Source organism: Carassius auratus, chromosome 14 (genome assembly GCF_003368295.1).
Source record: "Carassius auratus strain Wakin chromosome 14, ASM336829v1, whole genome shotgun sequence".
Taxonomy (NCBI): domain Eukaryota; kingdom Metazoa; phylum Chordata; class Actinopteri; order Cypriniformes; family Cyprinidae; genus Carassius; species Carassius auratus.
In genome coordinates this window covers 2,945,180-2,972,652 of record NC_039256.1, presented here as the reverse complement: position 1 = coordinate 2,972,652, position 27,473 = coordinate 2,945,180, and the positions used below count along the sequence as shown (strand labels likewise).

General features: G+C 39.2%; 1 pseudogene; it reads left to right on the top strand.

Annotated features, from left to right (window-relative positions):
- The first annotated feature begins 136 nt into the window (after positions 1–136).
- LOC113113431 (spermatogenesis-associated protein 13-like) lies at positions 137–27,182 on the top strand (annotated as a pseudogene).
- The last annotated feature ends 291 nt before the right edge of the window (positions 27,183–27,473 follow it).

Sequence of the window (27,473 nt, the reverse complement as noted above, 5' to 3'; positions counted from 1 at the left end):
GCAGATATTTACACGCTGTCAGCCAGGCTTCCTGGCTTTGTCAAGCTTAAAGCACTTGTGTAAGATCCTCTCTTTCCTGTGTAGAGCAGGAAAATGCCATGTGATTACAGTAGTACCAAAACAGGACAAAAAGGAAGCGTTTAAAATAGGCCCTCAAACTTTGACCCTAGGTTTTGTGTATTGTGTCCATTTACTGTGTAGATCACGACGCTCACCGCTGCACTGGCTAACATGATTGAACTGGGTTTAAAGTCATTTCCAGTTATCATCGGATTGTAAATGTAAAACGGACTGAGCCAGCTAAATATCATGCTCCATTCGGAGCTTCAGTCTCTGTAGTTTCAGTGAAAGAGTGGCAGAAATAGCTGGATCGTGACTTCAAACTTAATGAGAGGAACTGGGCGTGTGTGTCTGTGGCGTCTGCTCGGTCTCTGTGGGGCATCAGGCTGAGAAAAACCCTGACCGCTTCAGAAGAACGCTGTGGATTAACAACCGGACAAATCATTATATCGGAAAACCAATGCTGATGTTAAAGGATTCGCACAGAATGTGTTCTCTTCTTTTATGAGACCAATTCACTACTTCGGTAAGTTTTTTTTTTCTTCTCCTAAATACATTTTCTTTTCAAGGATAAGAATTTCCTGGTGTGTGGGTTCATATTTCAGTGTCTTTTTTTATTTTAGTTTTTTTTTTTTTTTATAAGTGTATCCAGGATTAGAGTTTGGAATCACACTTCATGTTCAAGTTCATAAACAGTTCAAAAGTTTGGAGTCAGTAATATTTTCAGTAAAAGTTTATAGTTGTATTCATAAGCTGTATTTATTTGATCAAAAGTACAGTCAAAAACTTTTTTTATTTTTTTATTAGTGTTGGAATTTAAAGTAAAATGGAGTGTGGAAACTGCAATACAGTGTGTTATTTTTTTCAGATTCTTGTAAGTTTGAAGAACAGCATTTATTTTAAATAGAAATGTAATAATGTAAAAGTCATTTAAATGTGTCTTTGCTGATTAAAAGTATCAATTTCTTTCTAGAAAAATATCTAACCACAAACATCTGATTGGCCTACAAAGGTGTGTGTGTGTGTGTGCGCGTGTGTGTGCGTGTGTGTTTAAGCTACATAGTTGTCTATGATGATCAGTCTATGGTTAGAGAACCAGACTTGTAACCCAAAGGTCACGGGTTCGAGTCTCAGGTCGGTGGGGGAGTGAATGACCAGCGCTCTCTTTCACCCTCAAGAATCAAAGTGTGTGTGTATGTGTGTGTGTGTTCACTAGCCACTGCTGTGTTTAAGCACTTGAATGGGTTAAATTGAGAGCATCAACTCTGAGTATGAGGTGCCACACGTCAGTTTCACATTTATTAAATAATAATTAAATGTGAAAGTGAAAAAATATTTTTGTTTGTCTTTAATGGGACTTCAATAGACATACAAGTCTACTAAACAGATATGTTTCTGAATGTAAAATGCTAAGAATATTTTTAAATTAGACACATTAATCTCCCATAGTGCATGGTTTTGTTTTGTGGCAGATTTTCTCAGTGAGGATAAACATGATGCTTCCTGAGCTGGACACCTGACATCTTATCTTAAAATGTGAGAGGATGGATCGCACAACCAGCCCCGCGTCAGAGTCTGGTCTCTCCAATGGGTTCGTCAATAGTGTGTTCAACGTTTCCATTGACGAAGAGAGCAAGGCTGAGATCTCATGGATCCCAGAGTGCAATTCCTCAGACTGCATTATTCCCGGTCAGACGCTCAGAAGAGAAAAACAGGAAGCGGTCCGGCGCTCCAGGACGGCAGCCTTCTGGAGGATCCTGCAGCGCCGCAAGACCCCCTCGGGTCCGGACAGAAGACCTCACTCCGTCATCCTCCCCGGGGAACCGTCCTTCCTCAAGCTGTCCATCACTAACAAAGTCAGGGTCTTCAAGAAACTAAAGTCCCCATCTGTATTTAGAGGGAAAGCCGGTAAGATTTCTGATGCCAAATCCAGCACTGACCTTAAAGACGAGTCTGATGATGCGTACATGTGCAAGGACTCCCCTTCTTCAGACTTCAAGCATGTGTTTAGGAATAAAGCCAAGAGACATTCATTCGCAGGACACACTGCAGACTTCTACTGTTCGTTTGAGGACCTCGACCCCGCTGGAGCCCCGGACAACATCCAGCAAGAGAACAAAGACACGGTTAGCAACCAAAATGGGTTTAAGTTGTCAGAAAGAGTCATTTATACAAAGAAATCCCACCCCAGATTCTCAAACTGCAATAATTCATCATCTGTGACAGAGCCAGAGGAATGCTGTGCGAAGCAAAGCCTCAAGATACCTCAGAGAAGTCGCTGGTCCAGGAGGGGTGACGTTTTGAGTTACCTGAGAGGAATTTCCCTCAAAGGAAAGGGAAATCAGACGTTGGCAGAGAGTAGTTTTGAGTCGATGAATGCCTTGGACAAAACCATTGATTCTGACTACGGCTCGGTCAACTTTGAACTGGTCAAGGATTTGAACTCTGCACCTGAGCAAACTGGGGTCGATGGCAAAAGCAGCCATTTTCGAGGACTTTTCAGATTTTTCAACTCCGTGGCTGAGACTGCAATGAAATGGAGAAACTCATCCCGCTCGTTCTCCCCGCCTGAAGGACAGCAGTCACCTCCCGGACTGAGAGAGACACAGGAGACCGGAGAACTCGTGCCTTTGACAGTCAGGAGCAGCGAGCAGAAAGCTGAAACCTCAGGTCAAGGTAAACCCACGTTATCTGCTGACATGAGCAATGCGGTCTCGCCAGTCAATGCCATGGTGGATTGCTCTCCTCCTGTGGTGCTGAAGGCCTGGAGAACATGCCCAGACTCTCCGAGAGATAACACTTCCCTGTGTAATAACTCGGATGAATCACAGTCCCAGCTCAGCTCAACTCACATCTCTCTAGCCACCATCGAGAGCCACCCCAGATCTGAAGAACAAGAGCCACCGAAAGAGACACAATCTGACTGTGAAAACATCCCACATCACTTATCCAGCAAAACTGTTGATGGAAACCAAGATATTTGCACGGAAAGGAAAGAAAATTACTGCCCGGAGGACATATTCAAGGTAATATAATTACTTAAATGTTTCAACAGTCATTAAATCAACAAGAAATGACCCACACAACCCATATTATTTCAGTGATGTGCATATTTCCAGGTGAAATGGAATGAAAATATATGACAGGACTTTGATAGCTGATAGCTCTCTATGTCAGGTAGAGACTAGGATTGGCATGATCAGGGAAAAAAAACATAGATTACAAAAACAACCATCCAGGAATGTGTATTACGTAAGTGAACAGAATGCTTCTGTTTGATTTCATGTTGACTTAAGAATGTGTTAGAATTAGCTTGAATTAGAATTAGTCACTTTCACAAACACATGCACACTGGTTGTCACACATATGTAGGTTAATCATGCGTGGATGTTTATTTTCATGAGGGCAGTTTGGTTCATGTCTGTTTTAATGATTCTGGCCACGTAACGTAAGCAATGACATAAAGTACGTCTGCGTCTAAGAGGAAGAGGGAAGCTGGCGAGGGAAGGGAACAGTAAAGTGGACCTCAGCCTAGAAACACATGGGTCAGATTAGGGAGGTTGGTGTTGGCCTTAATGAAAACATAAAACAGTGATGGTGTTATATTCAGTATGGAGTGTCTAGTTACATTAACTCCACCCAGCATTGTGTGGCTAAGACAGACAAAAAATTAATAAAAAATGGACTGGATTTAGCTTTTTTTACTCCACCCACCTTTAAGTACAAGTATGCCTTTTCCTATGACACTCTTCTCCATTTTCCCTTCATGAAGTTTATTTTAAATTAAATAGAAAAAACATCGAGAAAAAAAAAGGTGTATTTAATAGTGGTATGAACTATAACGTGTTTAACAGGTATTTCACAGGGCTATAATTGAAATGGAAGTGATGTCCTCACACATGAACACACTGCTGTTCTTCACACTAGAACATACTAGAACCTTCACATGATGACTGATGAGGAAACACATCAAGTCTGAGCTGACTCTTCAGAATGGCATGCATTAACAAAAATCTCTTTTTAATCTCATTTCAAAACTCCTCCTGAGGACATTTTATGTTTTCCCATTCAAATATATATATATACCTGGACCCTGGACCACAAAACCAGTCATAAGGCTCAATTATTATCATCTCCATTGATGTGTGGTTTGTTCGGAGGACAATATTTGTCTGAGATACAACTATTTGAAAATCTGGAATCAGAGGGAGCAAAGAAATCTAAATATTGAGAAAATCATCTTTAAAGTTGTTCAAATGAAGTTCTTAGCAATGCATATTACTAATCAAACATTACGGTTTGATATATGTAGGGTAGGAAATATACTAAATATATTCATGGAACATGATCTTTAATCAATATCCTAATGATTTTTGGCATAAAAGAAAAATCTATAATTTTGACCCTTACTACACTATGTATTTTGGCTATTGCTACAAATATACACCAGAGACTTAAGCTTGTGTGCTGCAGGGTCACATTTGTGTGCACGTGTGTGCGTGTGTGTGTGAGACTAACCCCACTCCACTGACCCCTATCCTCTACTACAGGAGAGTCTTTGGGTGCAGTAGGATGTGAAATGTTGTGAACTGTTCTAGGGTTACCTGACTTAATGCAGTGATTTTCAGAGCCTCTCGCGGCCCCCAGGCCAGTCTCCAGCAGACCCTCCTCTCAAAGCTCTGCTCCAGCGGTGTCGCTCTCTGCCGCTGCCGACCGCGCTGTCTGCACTGGAGCCCATTGCCCTGACACACGTGCTCACTCCTCCAGGTACACTGCAAGCCTCAACCATGTCTGAAGGGTAATTCATAGCTGATCACATAACAGTTCAGAGCTAGCTTTATACTCTCAGGTTTCTCTGATAGTCCTGATTACAGTGTCTTGTTGTGGCATGAGCTGTTATATCATTTCAAAAGTAGCACTTCGGCTCATTCTAGCGATCTGTCCTGCAGCTAAATCAGTCGTTCTCCGCATGAGGAACAGCAGCACAGGATCCAACAGACGCAAGCTGTTTAGACCAGGATCAGGACCACTGCATGTCAACATGGTGAGTGATCGGCCTCTGTCCCGAGACTTCAGCTGCCGTTCATCCGAATGACCGTTTCAGGTTTTTGGGAATAATTCATAATGAATGTTACTGTGTGATATTAAAGAAGCAGTGCAGGACAAATGAGTGGTACTGCATTAACAACTGAGTTACTTCTGTTAAAGCGTTAGTTCACTGCAAAATAAAATCATCATCAATATCGAAAAACAAATCATTCCAAACCAATGAGATTTTCATTAATCTCTAAACACAAATTAATATATTTTTAATGAGATGTGAGAGATTTCCATCCCATACTGAAAGTAAACAACTAAAACTTTGATGCTTCAAACATGTCATTAATATTTTATATGTAAATATAATCCATATGATTTTGATCAAACTGAACGTGTTTCACTTCAACACAATGGTTTGGATCACAAGCAGTTATTGAAAGGTCACACTTGAGAAATCAGTGATGCATTTTATGCATTTAATTGGTTTGATTCCTAAACTCAACATTCCTGAATGATTAGTTGAACTTGTCAGAAAATGCCTGCAGAATGATGTCTTTTCTTCTTCTTTTGATAGCTCTTTTGTTAAAACTACAGATCATATTTTCACATGTATGTGTCCTGCTCACAGATCAAGGCTTGCCGTGATTTTGCCAAGTAAGACACGTTCCTGGTTCAACATTATTATCAAAAAATATAGACTTAGCCCTATCCCTACCGCTAAACCTAACGCAAACCATGATTTATTCCTAAAATCAGTGTGAAATGATAGCTGATTAACAAGGGTGCACAAGCACCTACACGTGAGTGAAAGCCTAAAACTAATATTCTTTGAAAAGTTACATCTCAATTCTGATTGGTTGATTGGATTGATAGGATGTTGATCCAGGAACATGTTATACTTGGTTCCCAGACTAGCCAAAAGGGCATTTACTGGCATAATATTTAAAGAAACTGGTATACTGAGTAAGCTTTAATGAGTTAGCTAGTGTAATGTAGCTGCTTGTGATATTGTGTATATTTATTCATAAAATAGCATTCAAAAAGAGCATGTTTCATCTCTTGCACTAGATGTGAGTGTGGTATCCGTCTCATTCCGAGCAGTAGCTGCGTTTAGCTTCTGTCCGCTTAAGATCATGTTCACAGAGGATCCGTGCAAACCGGGAGTGAAATCTCACCCTCAGTTAATTTGGCATCAATATTAAAATTGTTTTCAATCTTGCATTATGTAATTGGCGTGTTTACTGTCATCGAGTCATGCAAAGCATGCTGGGAATCTGAGTTTACCTTTGGTGTCGAGTGCTTCTTTCCTCATCAGTCTGGTGAAAGTCTAGTTTCCATTTCACATTCAGATTCTACACTTCTCACGCAAGACTTTGGTACTTCACTTGGCTCTCAGCAATGAAATATGTGAGTCAGTTAGTACCACTTTCATAAAATGTCATATATTAATCATTATTTATTCACATTAATCCACATGCATTTAGAGTTGTGTTCATCGGTTCAATTATTTCACTTCATTTTGCGCTCCTTCAGAAACTTTAGAAACTCACATACTCAACAGACTTACAATTAAGAAGATTGTGTCAATTCACGCCAATGATGTTTGAGATCAACAAACAGTTAAGGGTTGAGTAATGAATGATTTAATTGCAGTGAAAAGTGCATAATGTATCACCACTGTCTTTCAAAATCATGAAAATATACATAATTCATGATCAGTTGCAATTAGCACAGATTATGTTTGCAAGACGCACACTAGCAGACGTTCTTCATTGCTCTGTGGACGTGGAACTATCCCTTGACCCAGTGTTGTTGAGGAATATATTGTTCGTGCTGATGATGGGCTGTAATTGACTCATCAGATGTTCAACAGTGCAGGACATGACAGCCCATTCCTGCTCTGTTCAATCAGACAGTGTCATATAGGAACAGAAACGTCTTCTCATTCTCATTCAGATGCTGGATAGAGCTGAGCTCAATATGACATTCAATATTTCATCTAAACTGGTCAACTTCCTCCAAAGAAATTGTAGGAGAAACATTTGAGACAAAGATAACTTTATGTGATGAGCCTGAACGCTCCAAGATGTTCTTTAATCCTGGCCTCTGTTTGTTGGCCGTATCTTTTTCTTCAGAGCATTGGTCTGGTTTGATTGCGTGGAGCAGATGGGTGCCGTTACGCACGAGCTCTCAGACAGGAAGAACCATTGTTTTTCTGTGTTCGTCAACATTTTGTCCCGTCTGCTGTTGTTTCCTCAAAATGTATGCCTACATGGCTAAAGGCCCGTTCACACCAAGAGCGTTAACTATAAATACAACTATACATGTTCACAATGACGTATGATATGGTTCACCCCCCCACCCAAAAAAATAAAATAAAATAATGCTGAGATTTTCAGTTTGATCTCACATTGGTTTAAAGTTTGTTATGTCTATCTCATACACTATCAGTGTAGAATAATGTGTGCGCCTCTGAAATCATCAATTATTCTGACAAACTTTGGCTTTGTATTCATGAAACTACAGTATTTGGATCAGTTTGAGTTTGAGATGTGACCTTTGTTAGTGAATGTCAGGATGGGTGGAACCGAGCCGCGTGTGAAGCTCAGCGTCGGCGTTATGTAACGTCTGCTCTGCGTCTCCAGAGGAAAGCTCTCTCAATACATCACACTTCAGATATTTCATTAGAATAATCTCAAGACGCAAATGATTGTTTGCCTTCTGCCATATTGTGTGAATCCACACATTCATTTGGCTGACAGGTTTAGTTTAAAGAATAAGATCATGTATAAACAGCAGCTGATGCAGTGTCTTGTCTGTGTTCATCAGTTTATAAACCCCAGTATGCAAGCGGAAGGGCTAGAAACCTGAAAGTGGAGTATTGCATGCATTTATAGTTCTAGAATTATTATGAATCATAAAATGTATAGTACACAAACGCATCTGTGTTTTTCTGAGCATCCTAATGTGATCATAGAATATTTTTATAGGGATACGTAATATTATGTTTATTTCTTTAATTTTAGACCTTAGTACTACACAAAGTGTGAGTTGGTTTGGATTCAAAACATGAACTGTGCTGAGCTTAATGTGTATGTCCATCATTAAACTAAGTTTCCCGCAGTGAGTGAAAACAGATCTGAATTCATCAGCATGATCACATCACACACTGAATAGAGAATGGGAAAAAAACACTTTTTTTTTTTGTTTTTTTTTTTTTTTTTTGGTGTGAAGGAAACAGGGGTGATGTGATCTTCCGGGTTGTCCCACAAAAATAGGTCATCACTGCATACCATTCCTGACTGAGTGGATTCCTACTGCAATTACTGAATTACACCTGTGAAAACAATCAAACAATGGTAGATGTGACCACACCATCAATCTGGTGGCCATGCGTAACATCACACAATTATGAGATATTAAGATATTCACTGATGAAAAAAGGTGTATGTTGATTATGAGATACTACATTTTTAACTAGGAGAAACACATTCTGGCCTGGATGTTGTTTGTATAATTCTGCTTGTGGGATAGTTTTGCACGGCTTGGCTTCATCGTTAGACGTTAGACATGGTGTGTGAATGACATGTGTGTTAGGTCTTCTATAATAGAGTCTGGATGTTTGTTAATGTTAATGACAGTGTTCGAGGGGTTAATATCCCGCAGGCTGTGAAAAGTGGTTGTCCTCGCGCGGTTCTGACGACTAAAGATGCCGCTGAAGACGACGGTGAGGATGAGGCTCATTTATGCGTGTCCTGTCTCACAGAGCTAGTGTGCTGCCTAGCAACCCAGCACCAGCGCGCGCGTCCCAGGTGTGTGCACGAGTGTGCAGTCTAGGTAGGCGGCGCGCGATGCTCTGAGACGAACCCCTCGCGTGCGTGTGTGTGTGTGAGCGGCTGGATGCGGGATCACGGCAGCATCACGCATCTCGCAGCACTGCAGCATGACCTTGGACGTGCAAACGGTGGCGGTGTTCACGGTGATCGCCATTCTGCTGCTGGTCAACGTGATCCTGATCTTCTTCATGGGCTCCAGCTGAAGGGTCTTCATCATGACTGACACACACTCCAACAGACTGCGCAAGGATCTGTGATTGGAAACATCCGATCTGTTCGTGTCTGTGGTTCTGCTCTTTACTGCGGAGGAGATGGTAAAACATGTAGTGCGTGTGTGTTTGTGTGTGTGTGTGTGTGTGTGTGTGTGTTCTTCATCGACATCATTCAGTCCCACTGCATTATATAACTGCGATTTGAATACATATCATTGCATGTTCTACAGAAGTAGTGTTTGTGTGTATTATGTGTTTAAAATGCTGGTGTATTAATATTCATGGGCAATGCTCTGAAAACATAAAATATCAAATGTCATGTAACAAGCCTCGAATTGTGCTGGAATAACTGCATTCAAAACAGTCTGATATTTATGAATGCAAAATTATTTAGTCTTCTGGTGAATCTGCGAAGCTCATTTTAGATCAGAGTTCTTTCTAATGGTCAAATGAACAAACAGACCATGTGTTGGATGTCCTTCTGTCCCGATAGAAAGGCAAATTCAGATTCAGTCAGATGTTTGATCAGAGCTGTGATCAGGTGTCGTTGAGGATTGTTAATGTCCACATCATCACTGTGAAGACCTTCATTAGAGTCTGGACGGCTGATCCTCAGACTTCTGCTTCTGAAGACACGTCGTATGTTTGAGATGTTGAGGAGGACGGGTGTCGATGTGTGTTTGATTGGCCTCACTCTCAGGACTCAAATCTGTTACGTAATAGTTTCCTGCTGGCTCTTCAGTGAGGATGCTGGTATTTGGGCTAATTTAATACTCAGAAGATGTTGCTTCCAAACAATCATTTTAATTCTGATTTGATGTTAATGCAACATTTCCCTGAAGAAGTTCACTTTAATCAGCTTCAGTGTTATTGACACAGCATATTTCTTCCTGAAAAGTAAGAAAGTCCATCGAATCTGACAGTAATTAGAGCACACTGATAAAATGATAAATAGTTCTCGTTCTTCTTTTGAGTTTTGAAACGTGAGTTTTGACATTTTTGTGTTTTTATACGCACTTGGTGCCGAGTCGAATGCATTCATCTCTGTTTGTAGAAACATGAGGGGAACAGCGGTCGATTATGTCACAATACTTCCATTACATCACAAAAGCCTGCTATAATGAGAGATCCCTTTCAAGGTGTCTTGACATTATGATCTGGGCACAGAGTTGTTCTGTACTTGTAATGATTTATCTTCACAGAGCAGTGGGAAAGTGCTCGAGAGGATATTTATTGGCACTAATCATCCTGACAATTATGGTGATATGTAGCCTTCTCAGAATATGAAGCAAATGGTTCATGGAAGTGGAGAGTGTGTTTCTGATCAGCTTGTGATGTTTGTCTCAGCCCAGAGAAAGCTTGCAGTGTGAGTGCTGAACCTGAAGCTGACGGCACCCATTCACACACACTGAGGGTGACGCTCTTAGAGGAGCATGTACAAACAGCCAGTCAGGAAGCCTCCTGCTTAGTGTTTCACTGTTTGTAGAAAGAAGAAAGCTGTCTTAAACACATCAGATTTCATCTGGAGAGATGCTGACAGACTCAAGATGGAGGCCTAGATCCTTTGTCAGGGTTCTCCTATATCCCACAGCCACTTTAGGCTTTCATTTTCTGTTTGAAGCACTACAACAAAGTAAAAAACAAACTGCGTCCCAAAGTTTGGAGAACGAACTCTGACCAATAGAAGATGGCTTTGGCCTCTTAGCTGAATTAAACGAACACAAACTTTAGATCTGGAGGATTGCAGTGAAGTATGCAGATAACATTTTAGCTGTGTCATAAACCGTATAAAGCGTATGTCTTTATATATGTTGCATGCTCAAAGTCTAGTGTGACTGTGTTTTTCATAAGAGTTACCTGCTTTAATAGATGTCACAGAGGACTAGATATAAGCCTGTGAATCACTGCAGGAACACGTGGTCAGGCTCGTTTTGGTCTTATGGCTCTTTGTTTGATTAAATGACATTTTAGGGCCTGTGACTATAAATATGAGTTTTTGAGAATGTGATTTCAGGAGGAGCCTGTTCATCCAGTCCTGTCATATATTTAATAGGAGTTTCCTTCCTCTTCCTCCAGCCGTATCCCAGTTTCTGTTTCTCTAATCTCTGTGAAGATGATCAGAGACAGCAGTTCTCAGTCACACAACACACTGGGTATAAACAGTATGATTTTTAGCAGTCTTTTTCTTTTCTTCTTTTATTTGTGTATAGCTATTTATCGCAGCAGTGTTGCCTGCCCTCATCTGCTAACATGAGGCTTGTGCTGCAAAAACACGCTGGAAATAGAAACCTCTGACACAGAAATATAGAGCTGTGGAATCAACACCTAGTTATTTGCATGATGAATTGAATCAAGTGTTTAAATAAGGGAGACGAAAGGTATCTTTAGCTGCTCACTGCACACTACACTCACAGAACACCTTTGTGCTTTATCTACTCCTGAAGAGTGCACATTATACACCTTGTTTTATTCTCTATTGCGTTTCTGGGCTGCAACCTTTCCCTTTAGATGTGTCGTCTGTGTCTGAACCTAGGCTTACTGACTGCTTTCCATAACTCCACACATTATTAGCCAGTAATCATGGTTTTATGATGACGTGTAATTATTGTTTATTAGCAAGCTATACTGTGTTGAGCCCACCCATGCGTAGGGGTCGAGTTTGACCTGAAAATCCTGAATAAAGCAGCTTTATGAAAATATGGGACTAAAATGAATCTCTGTAGGGTACATAAGGCACAGAGCTGTACATTTGAGGGTGAAAACTGTTGTACCCCTACAGTAGGCCAAATGTTTGCTCGTTCATTTCTTCCAGTGCAGGACCTGAATCAAGGGACTTTATTCTCTCTCTGTGTTTGTTTGAGCTTACTGCAGCAGATCTGGATCAACCTGTGTTTACTGACGTCTAACCCATGGAAGTGTGTTTCGAAACACGTCTTGTGTTTGAAAGCATGACTGCTTCTCCACCAGGCTCATCGTGTTTTTCTGCAGTTGATCAGCGGCGGTTCGGTGGTCAGCGCGGAGGCAGTATGGGATCACGTGACCATGGCCGAGAGGGAGCTGGCGTTCAAGGCGGGAGACGTCATCAAAGTCCTGGACGCCTCCAATAAAGACTGGTGGTGGGGTCAGATGGATGAGGAGGAGGGCTGGTTCCCCGCCAGCTTCGTGAGGGTACGTCTCAGTCACCTCTTTGATGAACTCTCTCCTCTCATCGAATTAGCTCCTAGATCTTATCCATGAATTGTGATGCGGCTCGAGGTCTCAGGTGAAGAAACAGGACACTGATCCTGATTAGATGCGTCCGCCTGGACTTCGGAAGGAACGCAGCCCGTGTTGAATCAGTGTTGCCAAGCCACTTCCATCTCACTGTTCCATTTCTATTCTCCCACAGCAAGAGTACATTAAAACCAAGTGTATTTCTGTCATTCTTTCCAAAGGTCGATCCCCACTCTCCTCAACCTTACACAAAACCAGTTTTCTATATCAACCCTATAGCAACTCCAAGGTTCCATAACACAACAGCAAAGGTGCGTTCCCAGCTCCTCAAATCTCTTCAAGTGCTGCTGATTTTGTCAACTCAGCCGTCTCACAAAGCATTTAACGCATCCAAATGAAATCACGCTCCTAGTGCTCTTCATAGCTTTTCAAATCGATGTTGAACATGAGCATCCAATATGTTTCTTCATTACATGCGCTGCTTTGGATGCGTTTAGTAACAGCCTTCAAATGTTGAAATAGATGTGAGTAGTAGTATCTGCTTTGCATTCAGAACCATCTTCCCGTTTTCGCCAGGCAACATCCCATTTTATGTTTGCATCTCTGTAGATGCCTAGATTTGTATTCGCAATGAGTGTCCATGATCATTCTAGATGGAATTTCAAAGCTGTTGGTCTGTATTAAGCTGACGTCTGATCAGGGAACGTGGTTTTAGACGCTCAAGCAAGTGTTCCTGACGGGAAAGAGTTTTGGTAGGCCATGTTGGTGACTTATGAATGGAGAATCACTGAGAGTGAACATTTATGTCCTTGCTTGACCACATGTGTCAAGAACAGACCCTACAAAACCCAGGCCGAGACTCAAACAAAAAATACCATACACATTTTTGAATTTATAATATTACCAACGTGACTTTACAAATAAATAAAATAAAAAAGTTCAATTATTTTTCATTTTTCATTATTTTTCTGTTTATACACTGTGTTTAAAGTGTGTTTGAAAACAAAATTGAAAACCTCTCCCTTTTCCATAACGTAGACCTACACAGTGCATGTGATATGCAAAACTGGGACTGACCCACCAAGGAAACAACCCAGAAGTCATTATCTCATGTAACATCCAAGAGTGTGATTATTTGTTATTGTGTATTATTATGTAAATGTATGTATGCCTCCATTAGATTGCTGTTCCCCATTAAAACATGAAAAGTCTATTTGAACTGCATACATGTCACTTCAGAAGCATCTCCTGTGCCTCCTTGCAGTCTTGTCTGGAAACATAAACCGAGACCCAGACCAAAGGCAGATTTTTTTGTCTTATTATCAAGAACATGAGAGCAAGACTAGAGCTCATCACACATTTGGAACAAGAATTGTCCACTCCAGTGGTTACAGAACAACTACTGTATCTCCAATGGAATTCTGTAGAGAAATGACTTAGTATTTTTGTAACTTTAGAATCTTTAATGGCATGGACTTCTCAGTCAAACAACTGTCTGTCTATCTTTACCTCAGTGAGAATTAGGGCTCAAACCTGTTCCCCTTTGCAAAACTCACAGCTTGGAGATATAATGTGTCTCTCTGCCTTTTCCTGATAGCTCTGGGTTAATCAGGATCGTGCAGAATCAGCTGAGAGTGCCGGCGAGGTGCAGAATGGTCACACCGACCCCAGCAACGGCTGCCTGTGCATCGGCCAACCACTGCAAAACCGAGACCAGATGAGGGCCAACGTCATCAACGAGATCATGAGCACTGAGCGCCACTACATCAAACACCTGAAGAACATCTGTGAGGTACTGCTGACAGTATCAGATGAGTTTGATTGGTGGCCTTAAAGGGATAGTTGAGCAAAGAAACTAAAGTCATGCCATCATTGCCATCAGCACCCATGTCGTTCCAAACCCATGAGACTTAAATCTCCAGTACGCGGATGAAAAAAACTTGAAATCAAACCTGAGAGATTTCTGTCCATCCTCACAAATCAGTGACTCTTCAAAAAGATCCCAAAAACGCCATGAAATAAATAAATATGAATGGAGAGGTTTAATCCTAGTGTCCTGAAGAGGCATGATAGCTTTAAATGATAAACATATTTAATTTAGGATTTTATTTCACATATAAACATTGATCAGTGCGTATACATATATAAAATATTGTAAACACTTGTTAAAGGATTAGTTCACTTCCAGAATTACAAAAATTCCCGATAATTTTCTGACCTCCATATCATCCAAGATGTAAACGCCTGTGTGTCTTTCTTCAGTTGAATTGAAATGAAGGTTTTTGATAATGGACTTCAATGGGACTGCTGAAGATCCAAATTGTTGGGTCCCATTGAAGTCCATATAGAAAAAAACCCTGGAATGTTTTCCTCGAAAACTTATTTTCGACTGAAGAAAGAAAGACATGAACATCTTGGGTGACATGGGGGTGAGTAAATTATCTGGAAATGTTTACTCTGGAAATTAACTAATCCTTATTAACCTTTTTTTGTTTTGTTTTTTACCATTTTTGATGAGCTGTTCAATTTGAGTTACATGCACAGCTTTGTAAGGTAAAGTGAGAGTTTTAAAATCGATGGACGACTGAACAGGGAGCCAATGCAGACTATAAAAGGTTCCTGTGATATGCTGACAAGATGGTGTATAAGAGATATAGCAGGTAGACCAAATAAAATAAATTCTGAAAAAATAAATTCAAACAAATTCTGCATGTAATGCAATAATCAATGCTGGAAGTATGCATGAACAGGCCTTTCAGCTTCAGGCATGAAGACCTAATTCCAGCCATGTTTTTAAGTCGATGGTATGTAGATTTCTGCTCTTTATATGTGAATCTAATGTCAGATGGGCATTGAAAATCATATGAGGTTACGAGCATGAGTAAATGGAACTATGGCACTATTGTCTATAATCAAATTAAAAATCTTATACCTAAGTAATTAGCTACTGATGTGCCAATGAGAAGAACCTCTGTCTTTGAACACTTCAATTTAAACATCTTTATTTCCTGCACACACTCAAAGAATTTCAGAGCTGACATTGATAATGGACTTAAAATTGATGTAAATCTGAGTATCATCAGCATAAAAGTATTACCCTAAGCCAACGTTCATAATAATTTAACCCAAAGGAATCATATAAATGCTAAATAATTAAGGACCCAAAACAGATCCCTGAGGAACACCGTGACAGACCTGTCTAATGTCCTAGTTGTTGTTTCCCAAGACAACCAATTGGGAATGATCAGTAAGGTAGGATTTAAAGCATTTAAGCACAGTGAAAGAGATACCAAGCCAATGTCTATAAAGCAGAATAGAGTGGCAGACTATGTCAAATGCTGTGCTCAGATCTAACAACACCAAGATGGTAGAGGGTCCAGAGCTGAGACAAGCAGGTCATTATAATAATGCAAACCATGGCAGTCTCTGCACTGTCCCTTTCTAAACCCAGATTAGAAAGGCTCAAAAAACTTGTTGAAAAACAAATGTGTGAATGAAGTAGTCACAACGAAAAAAAAACAGATTTGAAATACCTGTAATTTGATAGATCAAATTTACAACATCCAGGCCTTTTAAAGTCTAGTGTAATAGCTGCAACCTTAAGGGCTTTCAGAACAATACCAGTAGTAAGGGATGTGTTCACAATGTCAGGATAGGGTTAAGAGTGCAAATCTCTCTTAAAAATCACGTTGGAGTTTGCAGCACCATTTATGTTAAAACTCTAAATAAAATCAGTTTATCTTTTAAAGTGACTGTGTCTCTTCAGAAGTCTTGGACTAAATTGCTCAGTGATTTCTTTGGCAATGTTTTCATGAACTTTTTGAAGGTTGCATGTTTAGTGGAATAGACTTTCAATGGAGGACTCGATTTCCTTTGTTAAGCAAAGTCTGGAATCAAAACTGTTCATGCAGATTCCTTGCATGCTGTCATATGTCATGGTTGCAGTCATGCAGTGCACAGTGTCTGGAGAAGAATGAGTTTCAGAAAACTATTGGTCTGTGGTGGACATCGCTTGCAGCATACTAAACTGAAGGGGATTGTCTCTGTAGGGCTACTTGAGGCAGTGTCGAAAGAGGATCGACATGTTCAATGATGACCAGCTAAAAGTGATTTTTGGAAACATTGAGGATATCTACAGATTTCAGATGGGATTTGTGCGGGACTTGGAGAAGCAGTACAACATTGAGGAACCACATCTTAGTGAAATTGGTCCATGTTTTCTGGAACATGTGAGTACATTGACTCATGGCATTAACATCATCTACTGCTTATTTCAAATTATTGACATTTTAGCTGCACCTACAAGCTGGGTCATAATAAATCTAGAAAATTTCAAGACAGTCCATAATGGTTGGGTACTGACATGTATTGGCTATTCAGACTTTTAAACTGATTCCTGAAAGTCTTAAAATTAACTGTATTTTTCAAGTTTGCTTCAGTTCTGACCTTAATGACTGTGTGCCATACAGCAAGACGGTTTCTGGATCTATTCAGAGTACTGTAACAACCACCTGGATGCCTGCATGGAGCTGTCCAAGCTGATGAAGGACGGCCGTTATCAGCACTTCTTCGAAGCCTGTCGCCTGCTCCAGCAGATGATTGACATCGCTATCGACGGCTTCCTCCTCACCCCTGTGCAGAAGATCTGCAAGTACCCTCTACAGCTGGCCGAGTTACTGAAGTACACAGGACAGGATCATAGGTAACTCACCAACACACATGCAAAAAACATACAAAAAAAAACATTGTCTCGTAGGGGTGGGAGTCACAGGGTTCCTCACGATATAATACGATACGATATGATACACAGTACATTGATAATAATACTGATTATATCACAATACAGCAATTCTGCTATAAATTAATATATTGCTAGACAATCCTATAATGGTGCGTCATGAAATCTAACTATGAAAACAAAATGCCGTGAAAAGCTTAAGTGCAGGTTTTCTCTCTTTATTCAAGTCCAAAACTACTGAAAATTGCTTCAAAAATTCTGATTGCAAAATTGAAAATTCTGTTATCATGTCCTCACTCTCAAGTAATTTTAAACCTGAATGAGTTTCTTTATTGTGCTGAACACAAGTAAGAAGCCTGAGTAAGTAAGAGTAAGAGTTTAGCCCCAACTTGCCTCAATACATCTTCCTGGAAGATTAGGGTTAATTATTGGTGTTTGATTAGGGTTGGAGCTAAGTGAATCCTTGAATGTAGTAACTTAAGGTCCTCCATTAGCAGCAACCTCCAGCCATCATTGAGCATTTTTGCCAAAAAAAAATAAAAAATTCTTCATCTTGTAATAGTGAAACTATTAACAGCCTTCTTTGTCAATGATCACTCACTGCAATACAATTTTGGAAGTGTGTTCGTCAGATTATGTTTGTTTATAATTGTGACCAAATTTTATGTATTTAATTATAACACATTTGTGTTTTTTTTCCCCTTACAGTGATTACCGCTATGTGGCAGCAGCGCTCGCTGTCATGAGGAACGTCACGCAGCAGATCAACGAGCGCAAGAGAAGACTGGAGAACATTGACAAGATCGCTCAGTGGCAGGCCTCGGTGCTGGACTGGGAGGTGTGTTTGAGTGAAGTTATGTACAGTTAGTGGCTCACATTCAGTCACACACACTTTGTACTCGGATGTCATTGTACATCTGGACAAGAGAGATCTTTACAGTGACGTTTATTCTCGGATCCTCCACATCATGCCTCATGTTTGTTAGCATCTTTGATTCTTTTCTACTGATGGTACTTTTTGTTAGTTTAATAATTCAGTTTCAGTCAGTGCCTTGACTCCAGACTATTTCGTTCACATTAGGGTGATGATATCCTGGACAGAAGTTCAGAGCTGATCTACACGGGTGAGATGTCGTGGATCTATCAGCCTTATGGCAGGAGTCAGCAACGAGTCTTCTTCCTTTTCGATCATCAGCTGGTCCTGTGCAAAAAGGTACATTATCTCTACCAAATATTTCGTATTTCCTCAAAAAGGGGTTTAGTTGGTGATAGGGCTGGGACAACGCGTCGAGGTCATCGATGACGTCGACGCAAAATATGCGCATCGATTTGTCGACCTGTTTTTATTTCTCTAAAAAACGTTTGCAAAACGTTTACCTTATGTGCGGTGAATATACGCGATCACCGTATCAACATTCTGTCCAACGTTATATAACCAATCCAGGGGTTTTTCTGCATTGATCTTTTTTTTTGGCGGCTGTCAAAGCCTTATTTGATCGGTGAGTGAGTGACAGGGCGCGTACGAGAGAGCGTGTGCACTCACAGTCTTCAAACTACACAAGCGCTTCTTGTTCTCTCTCTCTCTTGTGCATATTAATCAAAATCATTAAACAAGATAGAAAAAGGGCAAAATACCAAATTTTCACGTGCGCTTGCGCACTCACATTCTTCAAACTACACAAGCGCTTCTTGTTCTCTATCTCCCTTGTGCATATTAATCAAAATCATTAAACAAGATAGAAAAAGGGCAAAATACCAAAGTTTCACGCACGCTCGCGCACTCACAGTCTTCAAACTACACGAGCGCTGTCTTGCTCTCTCTCTCTCTCTCCCCCTCGTGCATATTAATCAAAATCATGAGACATGATAGAAAAAGGGCGGAACGACAAAGTTTCACGTGGAGCATTCAGAGATTTTTTTTTTCTCCATGACAGGCTGCTGGCTCCCACTGTTTATTTTATTTTTTTTATTTTTTTTTGGAAAAGCACTCTCTGTATTAGCTTAAAGCCCTCAAGTTTACATTGGTTACTGTATTCTTTCATTTGCTCTAAACAAGTATTTTGGGTGACCTTTTTTATTGAATGCTAGACATCGAGTTGTTGTTATTTTCATCTGAAAGAAGAACTTTTTTTCAGTAAGCTAGGCCCTATGTGTTCAGTAAGCTTGTTTCAGTAAGCTATGTGTTTTCAAGGCTTCAAGGTTTTATTGAATGCTATCTCCATACAAGTGCAAAGTAATCCATTCTTAGTCAGTCTTTTATTTTGTAATTTCAAGAGCAATAAACATATATTGCAATGTTAAGGAATTCATGTTTTTTTCATTCAGATATGTAAATCAACATGTATAAATTGTTAGTAGTCAATTAATGGGGAGATAATCGAAATCGAATCGGTCTGAAAAAATTAATCGTTAGATTAATCGATACATCGAAAAAAATATCGCTAGATTAATCGTTTAAAAAATAATAGTTTATCCCAGCCCTAGCTGGTGAGCATGGAGATGTAATAAATAAATAAATGTATAAACAATGATCATAAAAATGCTCCCAGACCTTTATCAAAGGTTCATTTTGAAGTTCAAGTTTGAAAAGGCTGAGCGACGGTATACAGGTAGAATGTTGTGGAAAAGTTCATTTCAGTAATTCAATTCAAATTGCAAAACTCAGGTTAAATTAATTCAGTGCACACAGACTGAAGTAGTTTAAGTCTTTGGTTCTTTTAATGGTGATGATTTTGGCTCACATTTAACAAAAACCCACCAATTAATTATCGCAACAAATTAGAATATGGTGACATGCCAATCAGTTAATCAACTCAAAACACCTGCAGAGGTTTCCTGAGCCTTCAAAATGGTCTCTCAGTTTGGTTCACTAGGCCACACAATCATGGGGAAGACTGCTGATCTTGTCCAGAAGACAATCATTGACACTCTTCACAAGGAGGGGAAGACACAAACATTCATTGCCAAAGAAGCTGTTCACAGAGTGCTGTATCCAAGCATGTTAACAGAAAGTTGAGTGGAAGGAAAAAGTGTGGAAGAAAAAGATGCACAAGCAACCGAGAGAACCACAGCCTTATGAGGATTGTCAAGCAAACTGGATTCAATAATTTGAGTGAACTTCACAAGGAATGGACTGAGGCTGGGGTCAAGGCATCAAGAGCCACCACACACAGACGTGTCAAGAGATTTACTGAACCACAGACAACGTCAGAGGTGTCTTACCTGGGCTCAGGAGAAGAAGAACTGGACTGTTGCTCATTGGTCCAAAGTCCTCTTTTCAGATGAGAGCAAGTTTTGTATTTCATTTGGAAACCAAGGTCCTAGAGTCCCGGAGGAAGGGTGGTGAAGCTCATAGCCCAAGTTGGTTTAAGTCCAGTGTTAAGTTTCCACAGTCTGTGATAATTTGGGCTGCAATGTCTGCTGGTGTTGGTCCATTGTCACTGCACCTGTTTACCAAGGAATCTTGGAGCACTTCATGCTTCCTTCTGCTGCCCAGCTTTTTGAAGATGCTGATTTCATTTTCCAGCAGGATTTGGCACCTGCCTTTACTGCCAAAAGCACCAAAATTGAACATACTTTCCAGAAGGCAAACAATTCACAGTATTCTAATTGGTTGAGATCGTGAATTGGTGGGTTTTTGTTAAATGTGTTCCAAAATCATCACAATTAAAAGACCAAAGACTTAAATACTTCAGTCTGTGTGCCCTGAATTTATTTAAATCACAAGTTTCACAATTTAAGTTGAATTACTGAAATAAATGAACTTTTCCATGACATTCTAATGTATTGAGAAGCACCTGTACTGTTCTCGATCATTCAGACAGTCCTGTGCTGCTGGACGCGGGTGTAGATTAATGAAAACATGACTCGTGATGCTCCTGCGTATGCCTTAAACACAATGATGAAATTAATTTTAGGCAATCTAGGTGTGAGACGGGCACCAATGGTCAGAATATTATAGACAAAATAATAATGATTAGCAGCAGTTGAAAGTTGAATATCATTTTTGCAATACATAAGAACCATAATCAGTGCTTTATAAATATAAAAATAATAATGAAGTCAGTTTGTTACTTTATTATATTAGTGTTCATTTATTTTATTAAACTGGATAAACCTTTACACCTTTTTATATTTTATGTGTTGCATTGATTTACTTTTGATAAAAACAAAGGTTTATTATTTTATGTTCGTTTGGGATTTCATTTATTGTATACCCTTTAAATACACTTATTAACAGAACAACAGCAGCAGTGTGGTGTTACATTTTTTTGAAACACATGGGTATTATTTTAAGTATATTGGGGCCTTTATTTTATGCAGCTGCCATAAGCTCCTTCACAAGAGTTTATGGTTGAAAGAAATGTGCATTGTGAAGCTCAGACAGCATAAAAGTCCTGGGGTGTGCTTATATTAGTGTGGATGCACCTGCAGGCATTACTTACTGCTGACTTACAGATGTTTAAAGATATAAAATTGCAGGAAATGTTTAATTCATGGTGTGCAGAGGCTTACGGAGAGATCAAGCATTTTCAGTTGATCTGGATGGGAGCGCAGCTATGCACTCACGTGTGGGACTGTGGGATAGAGAGCGGATCAGAGAAATGAGCTGAAAGCAGTCGAGAGCGTCCAAAAGAAATGCTGTGCTTCATTCAGATGTGCTGTGGGTGGAAGCTAATCGCCGTGAGGCACGGACAGAAGCATCTGCTCAAAAATCTGCCAGCTGTGCTGGATTCTGCTGGCACACATCATATTGTTTACATATTACTATATTCATTCAGATTACAAATAGAGTTTGGATGCTTTCATCGTGACGAGTGTATGTGCATGATCTATGGTTGTTTTACTTTACACAATTTAATGCGTTTTTATGAACCCAGCTAGTCTTGTGACAAAAAATCTGATGATTCTCTAGATACAGCTTTTTCTCAACTACTAGACTTTCTTGACAGCTTTCTGCAATCCACTGTCACTCTTTTTTTGTTAAGGTATGAACTGAAAGTGCCTGCTCACCGTTAGTGTGTATTTATTCCAGTTACACACAGCGTTGTGTCTGAAAGATGAGTGTGATTCTGTGTGTGAGGTCATTAATGAGCCTCTACATCTGTTCTCAGGACCTGATCCGCCGGGACATTCTGTACTATAAAGGGCGCATTGACATGGATCGCTATACGGTGACAGATGCCATCGATGGACGGGACGACGACTTTAATGTCAGCGTGAAAAACGCGTTCAAGCTGCAGAACAGAGACAGCGAGGAGATCCATGTCTTCCTGGCCAAGAAGCCGGAGGAGAAGATCCGCTGGCTGAGGGCTTTCCACGAGGAGCGCAGGATGGTCCAGGAGGATGAGAAGATCGGTAAACTGCCATTACTTCTCAGGGGTTCATTTGATTTATCACTGCATGTGTTCTTAACAGCACCAGAGCACAGTGGTTTTTCTGTGAGCCTCCTCATATCTTCTGCTGCTGGTTTGGTTTAGGTTTTGAGATTTCTGAATATCAGAAGCGCCAGGCTGCCATGACGGTGCGTAAAGTGGCCAAACAGAAAGGTGAGGCACCCAAGCGATACCAGGTGAATTCAACATCTTTCTCTTTACCAGCTGTCTTCTCACTGTTGCTTTACTCTAGTAAGCCGGTGTAGACAGAGTAAACTTATTCTCCATCGTTCGGGCGAAACTGAACTACTGGATTCAGAGTCGTGACTCAGTAATGAAATACTTTTTGAAAAACTCTTTCTCAATTCTGTTCACCTTTCAAATGAAGACATATAAGCCTCTAAAAATGTTTGAACAATCGGATAGTTTCTATTATTTACCTGCTGAATTTAATCACAATTCTAATAATAGCTGTTTTTCATATTACTAAAATAAACAACTTCTCTTTTTGGCTGATTTGGATGTTTTTAATCTTAAATGTGAATTTAAGTGTAAGAACCGTTTTTATAATAACCTCTTTTATTTAAAATCTCAAGGAAAAGTGGTTTCCACACTTTGTTACTCTTAACTCATCACGCACAGTTCAGTTCATGGATCAGGGTTTTATCCTAGTTATATATTTATAAAGGTGTTTGATCTTCACAAATCAGGATTCTTCTTCAACGAGACGTGAGGGAGAAATCACAGATCGATTAATAGAAGTTATAAATAAATATATTCAAGCAACAATGAAAAGACATAAAACATACATGCTGAATCATATTGATATCTAATACTTATATTGCTGTGAATACTTTATATTTTATAGATGTATATTTTGGTGTCATATTTACTCTCTGTTGTGAATCCTCGATGCTTCACTGACAAACGGTGAAGTGTGTTCTTGAATTTGCAGATTCATTGATAGCTATCATCTTGAGAAAGAGGGCAGTTTTATTTGGACATGGTATGAAAATGATAAAGGTATTCTCATGAGCGCATAACGTAGCATTAGTTTTTCTACAAAATGCCATGGCAGTGAATTTGAAATACAACTATCATAAAGCAATTATTCCACGATGAGAAAATATAAGAAAAAATCCAACCCTAAAAATATTGGTAAAATCAGTCAAATAGGACTCTATTATCCATAGATATTAAGTTCATCCAAAAATTTGACTTCATTATTTTCTCAGACCGGTATGGCCTTATGAATATCTTTCTTTTTCAAAAGATAAAGATAGTCCTGCTGGTGGTTGTCCATATATATATATCACTCATCACTTGTCTGTAAAATACGCCAGGTGGTAAAATTATTAGCTACTGATAACTATTGCACTTCAGTAACTTCAGTGTGAATGTGTGAATAATGAAAGGCAGATTTACGAATCATGTGAAATAATAACCTGCTGTGTTACACTCACAGACACGTGTAAATAGATGTATGACTAAATATCTGTGTGCATTATTATTTTATAGTCATACTTTATTTTCTTGATAATATATTTTGTTTTCATCAGAGAATGACATCAATTTTATGTTGAATTCATAATGCAGTGAACTAAAAGCCTAAAACGGTTGTGTTTCAGTAAAGGAAGGTCATACACCATTAGAACAGATTGAGTGAATACTGACTGAACTGTTATTTTTGGGTGAACTATCCCTTTAAGAGAATACTCAACACAACTAAATAAGACCGATTGTGTTTCAAAATGCCATGGAAATGATTTACTTTATTTTTTTAGCTAGAGAACCAGCTGCTTAATTATATGTGTATATATATATAATAATATTTATTACTTTTGCTTATATCATGTAGTTAGAAAACCAAATATGGTTTATATTGCATATAATCATTGTACTTATGACTATAGTTCATACTTTTTAATTTTGTCATGACTATGGTAAATCCTGCCAAAGTACCATAGTTACTACAGCTCTATACTGTAATATATTAGATACAGTGGCCCCAAAAAGTATTAGACACTTGATGACCTAGAGACCAGTTGGTTACTAAAAAGTGGCTCAGAAAAGTGAAGTCAGTTCTGAGTAAAGCACATTTGGGATCTAATGCAGTTCAGACTTTTTAGGGCCACTGTATGCATTATACACGAGTGTTTGTGTCTGATAACTTATTATCCAGTCTGTCATCAAAGCAGACGTAGCAGTTTTTAAAACAGTGACTGTATTAACTATGATATGTATGTGGAAACTGTGGCTTGTTCCCATGGTGCATTTTAAGGGATGTGCTGAATGCATGATTCATCTTAGCTGTGCGCTGCTTCTTTTGCTTTTGAGCATTGACACTGTCCTGTTGGCTGTGTTTCTGTCCCGTCTCAAACACCTCCTGTCTCTGTCTTCTGACCCGATGGGAGCAGGTGTGAGCCAGAGCAGGTGTGTGTCCCCGACGGACCCCTCGTCTCACGGACCCTTCACGCTCTCCGATGACTCTCCACAGGCAGATCTAGTTGAATTCGGTGTCTCCAAATCAGGACAATCTCCATTCTGGCAAAACTTTAACAAGCTGGCATTGATAAAAAATGGGAAAAAATAGTTTACTCTTTGTCTGAATGCTCCCAGCGATGACGTTCAAGCTGAAGTGTATTTATTATTGACCTTAAAAAGTCCTTCTGGATATCACTGACTGATGACAATCACGAGCCTGGTGAGATCGGACGTGTCCTGAGCCCAAACACACCTCGGAGACCCCTCTGCCCAGATGTTCATACATGTCTTTCACTATTATTGGATCAGAATTCAGTAGAACTGACCAGCTCTTCGGCCTGCTGCGACAATGATGGCCACCAAATTGATAAACGTCTCAAAGGTTTGTTAGAAGCTTAGACATCTGCTCCACAGTCCCTCTGTCTGCAGAAAGATCTTAGACAAGAGGATATATACACTACAAATTAAGACACGGGGTGAACAATTGTAAGCTTTACACACAATTAACAATCAAATCGACTCAACAGGGTATTGCTTTCTAATTCACAGAGGTGTTTTTGTCAATCTGAGGAGCGTTTATTCCTAGTATTAGTTAACAAGATTAGTGAATGTGTCTCGATCTCAAATCATGCTCTCCTCAATCAGTCACACACGTTGTATATTGACTGAAATCATTTCATATGATAAATATATATGTTTTTGTATGTCTATAAAAGGTAAAGTAGATTTTTGAATTCTCCTCCAGAGGGGGTTATTTTTGATTGTATTATAGGATTACTCTGTAGTAAGCACACTGAAACCAATTCATATGCTCTGTATGTGAGGTTTTTTGTTGTTGTTGTTGTTCATTTGTAATAGCTACTCTGAATACTATTTATTACTGTAGTCAATGGCAAATAATGAGCAAGTTTTTAATACATACAGTAATGTGCAGAAGTCCTGGGCCATGAAAAATAAAAGATATATATTTATATATATATGAAATGGGTATTTTATTAACTGTACGGATGTGTTATGGTTCCTTTGTCAAATGTAAGATGTCATAACCATCGCCGTATGGCCTAAGACTTGTGTACAATGCTGTACATAGAGAGTGCACTACACATGTATTCATGTGTGCTCATGGAAAGACACTGTTTGTTTGTTGATAGAACTCTTCCGTTCATCTGCTAAATTTACTGTAAATGAATGTGAATAATGGGACAGCAAAATCCAGCAAATACTAATATTTGTTGTGTAGTAGAGAGGGAAATATGGGACTGAGTACACTGGGAGTACTATGGAGACGTAGGCTTGTCCACTAGAGAGATCCTCTATCCTGCTCTCTTCTGGACAACCAGTACACTCAGGCCTTCAATATGAGCAGACACAGTAGATAGCAGAAGACCAGTATGACACGGGATCCACTACGTTTACAGAGCAGTTTTCCTGCTTTGAATAAAAAGTGCTTTTCAAAAGTGATATCTGATCAGACAATGGCCCATTTAATGCTGTTTGCTGAGAATTGCAATGGCTTTTCATATAATTTCTATTACGGTAAATAAAGGCAACTGACATCCTGAAATGAATGAACATATTTGTTCAACAATTTGTTTCATCAGGTTTGAAGAGTTACATTCTAAAAAAAAAAAAAAAAAGTAAAAATAGCCTACACCTACATTCATTTATTGGCGATTGAGTTAAAAGGTTACATTTGGCACAGTGCAATGTAAGAAAACATGGGATGTGAAAATTGGTTTGTATGATATAAAATCATGTTTATAGATGCACCTAAGAAGTTATGTGATTAACTCATAACTATATAATCTATTGGTGTTCGGTAATAATGCACTTATTTACTTTCTTATGAATATTTAGTATGAATTTATATTTTGTTTTCTGTAATTATGTGTTATGTTTCAAAGTAAAGAGTGAAAATTAAGTACTTTCTGTTCTGTTTTAATTTGAATAACTGGTTTGTTGTTTCATGAGACAAGTGCAAGTGTAGCTTAGTATTTTCTTTTTCTGAATAAAACTTGAAAGGCCTATTCTCACCAAACACAAAGCCAAATGAATCACTGATGGAACGAACTTTGACCATTCTCATGTGTGAAAAAAGAGAGAAAGAAATAGCCACAGTTTTGACATTCAAATAAAGTAAAATTATTTGAAGTTATATGTATGTCTGAATTTGATCAAAGTAAACAGCAAAAACACTGGTAAATAAAGTGATATTCAACACTAAGTATATTTGTATTATTTAACATACCTTTTTGGTTCAGTATACAGTAAATACAATGTTTGCATTGTTCTGTGTGTTTTTATGTATTTACAGAAATATTTCACTTGATTTTTGTGCAACTGAGATGAGTAAAGTGCATCTAAAGCTTAATTTAAGCAGCACATACAGCACATAGTATAGAGCATGCACATTTTTATTTTATTATACTAAAGGGAAGTATGCATCTGTTCCACTTTGGAAGGAAACTCAATATCCTTGGTAACTTCCTCCACCTAGGAAATATAATTCATCCAA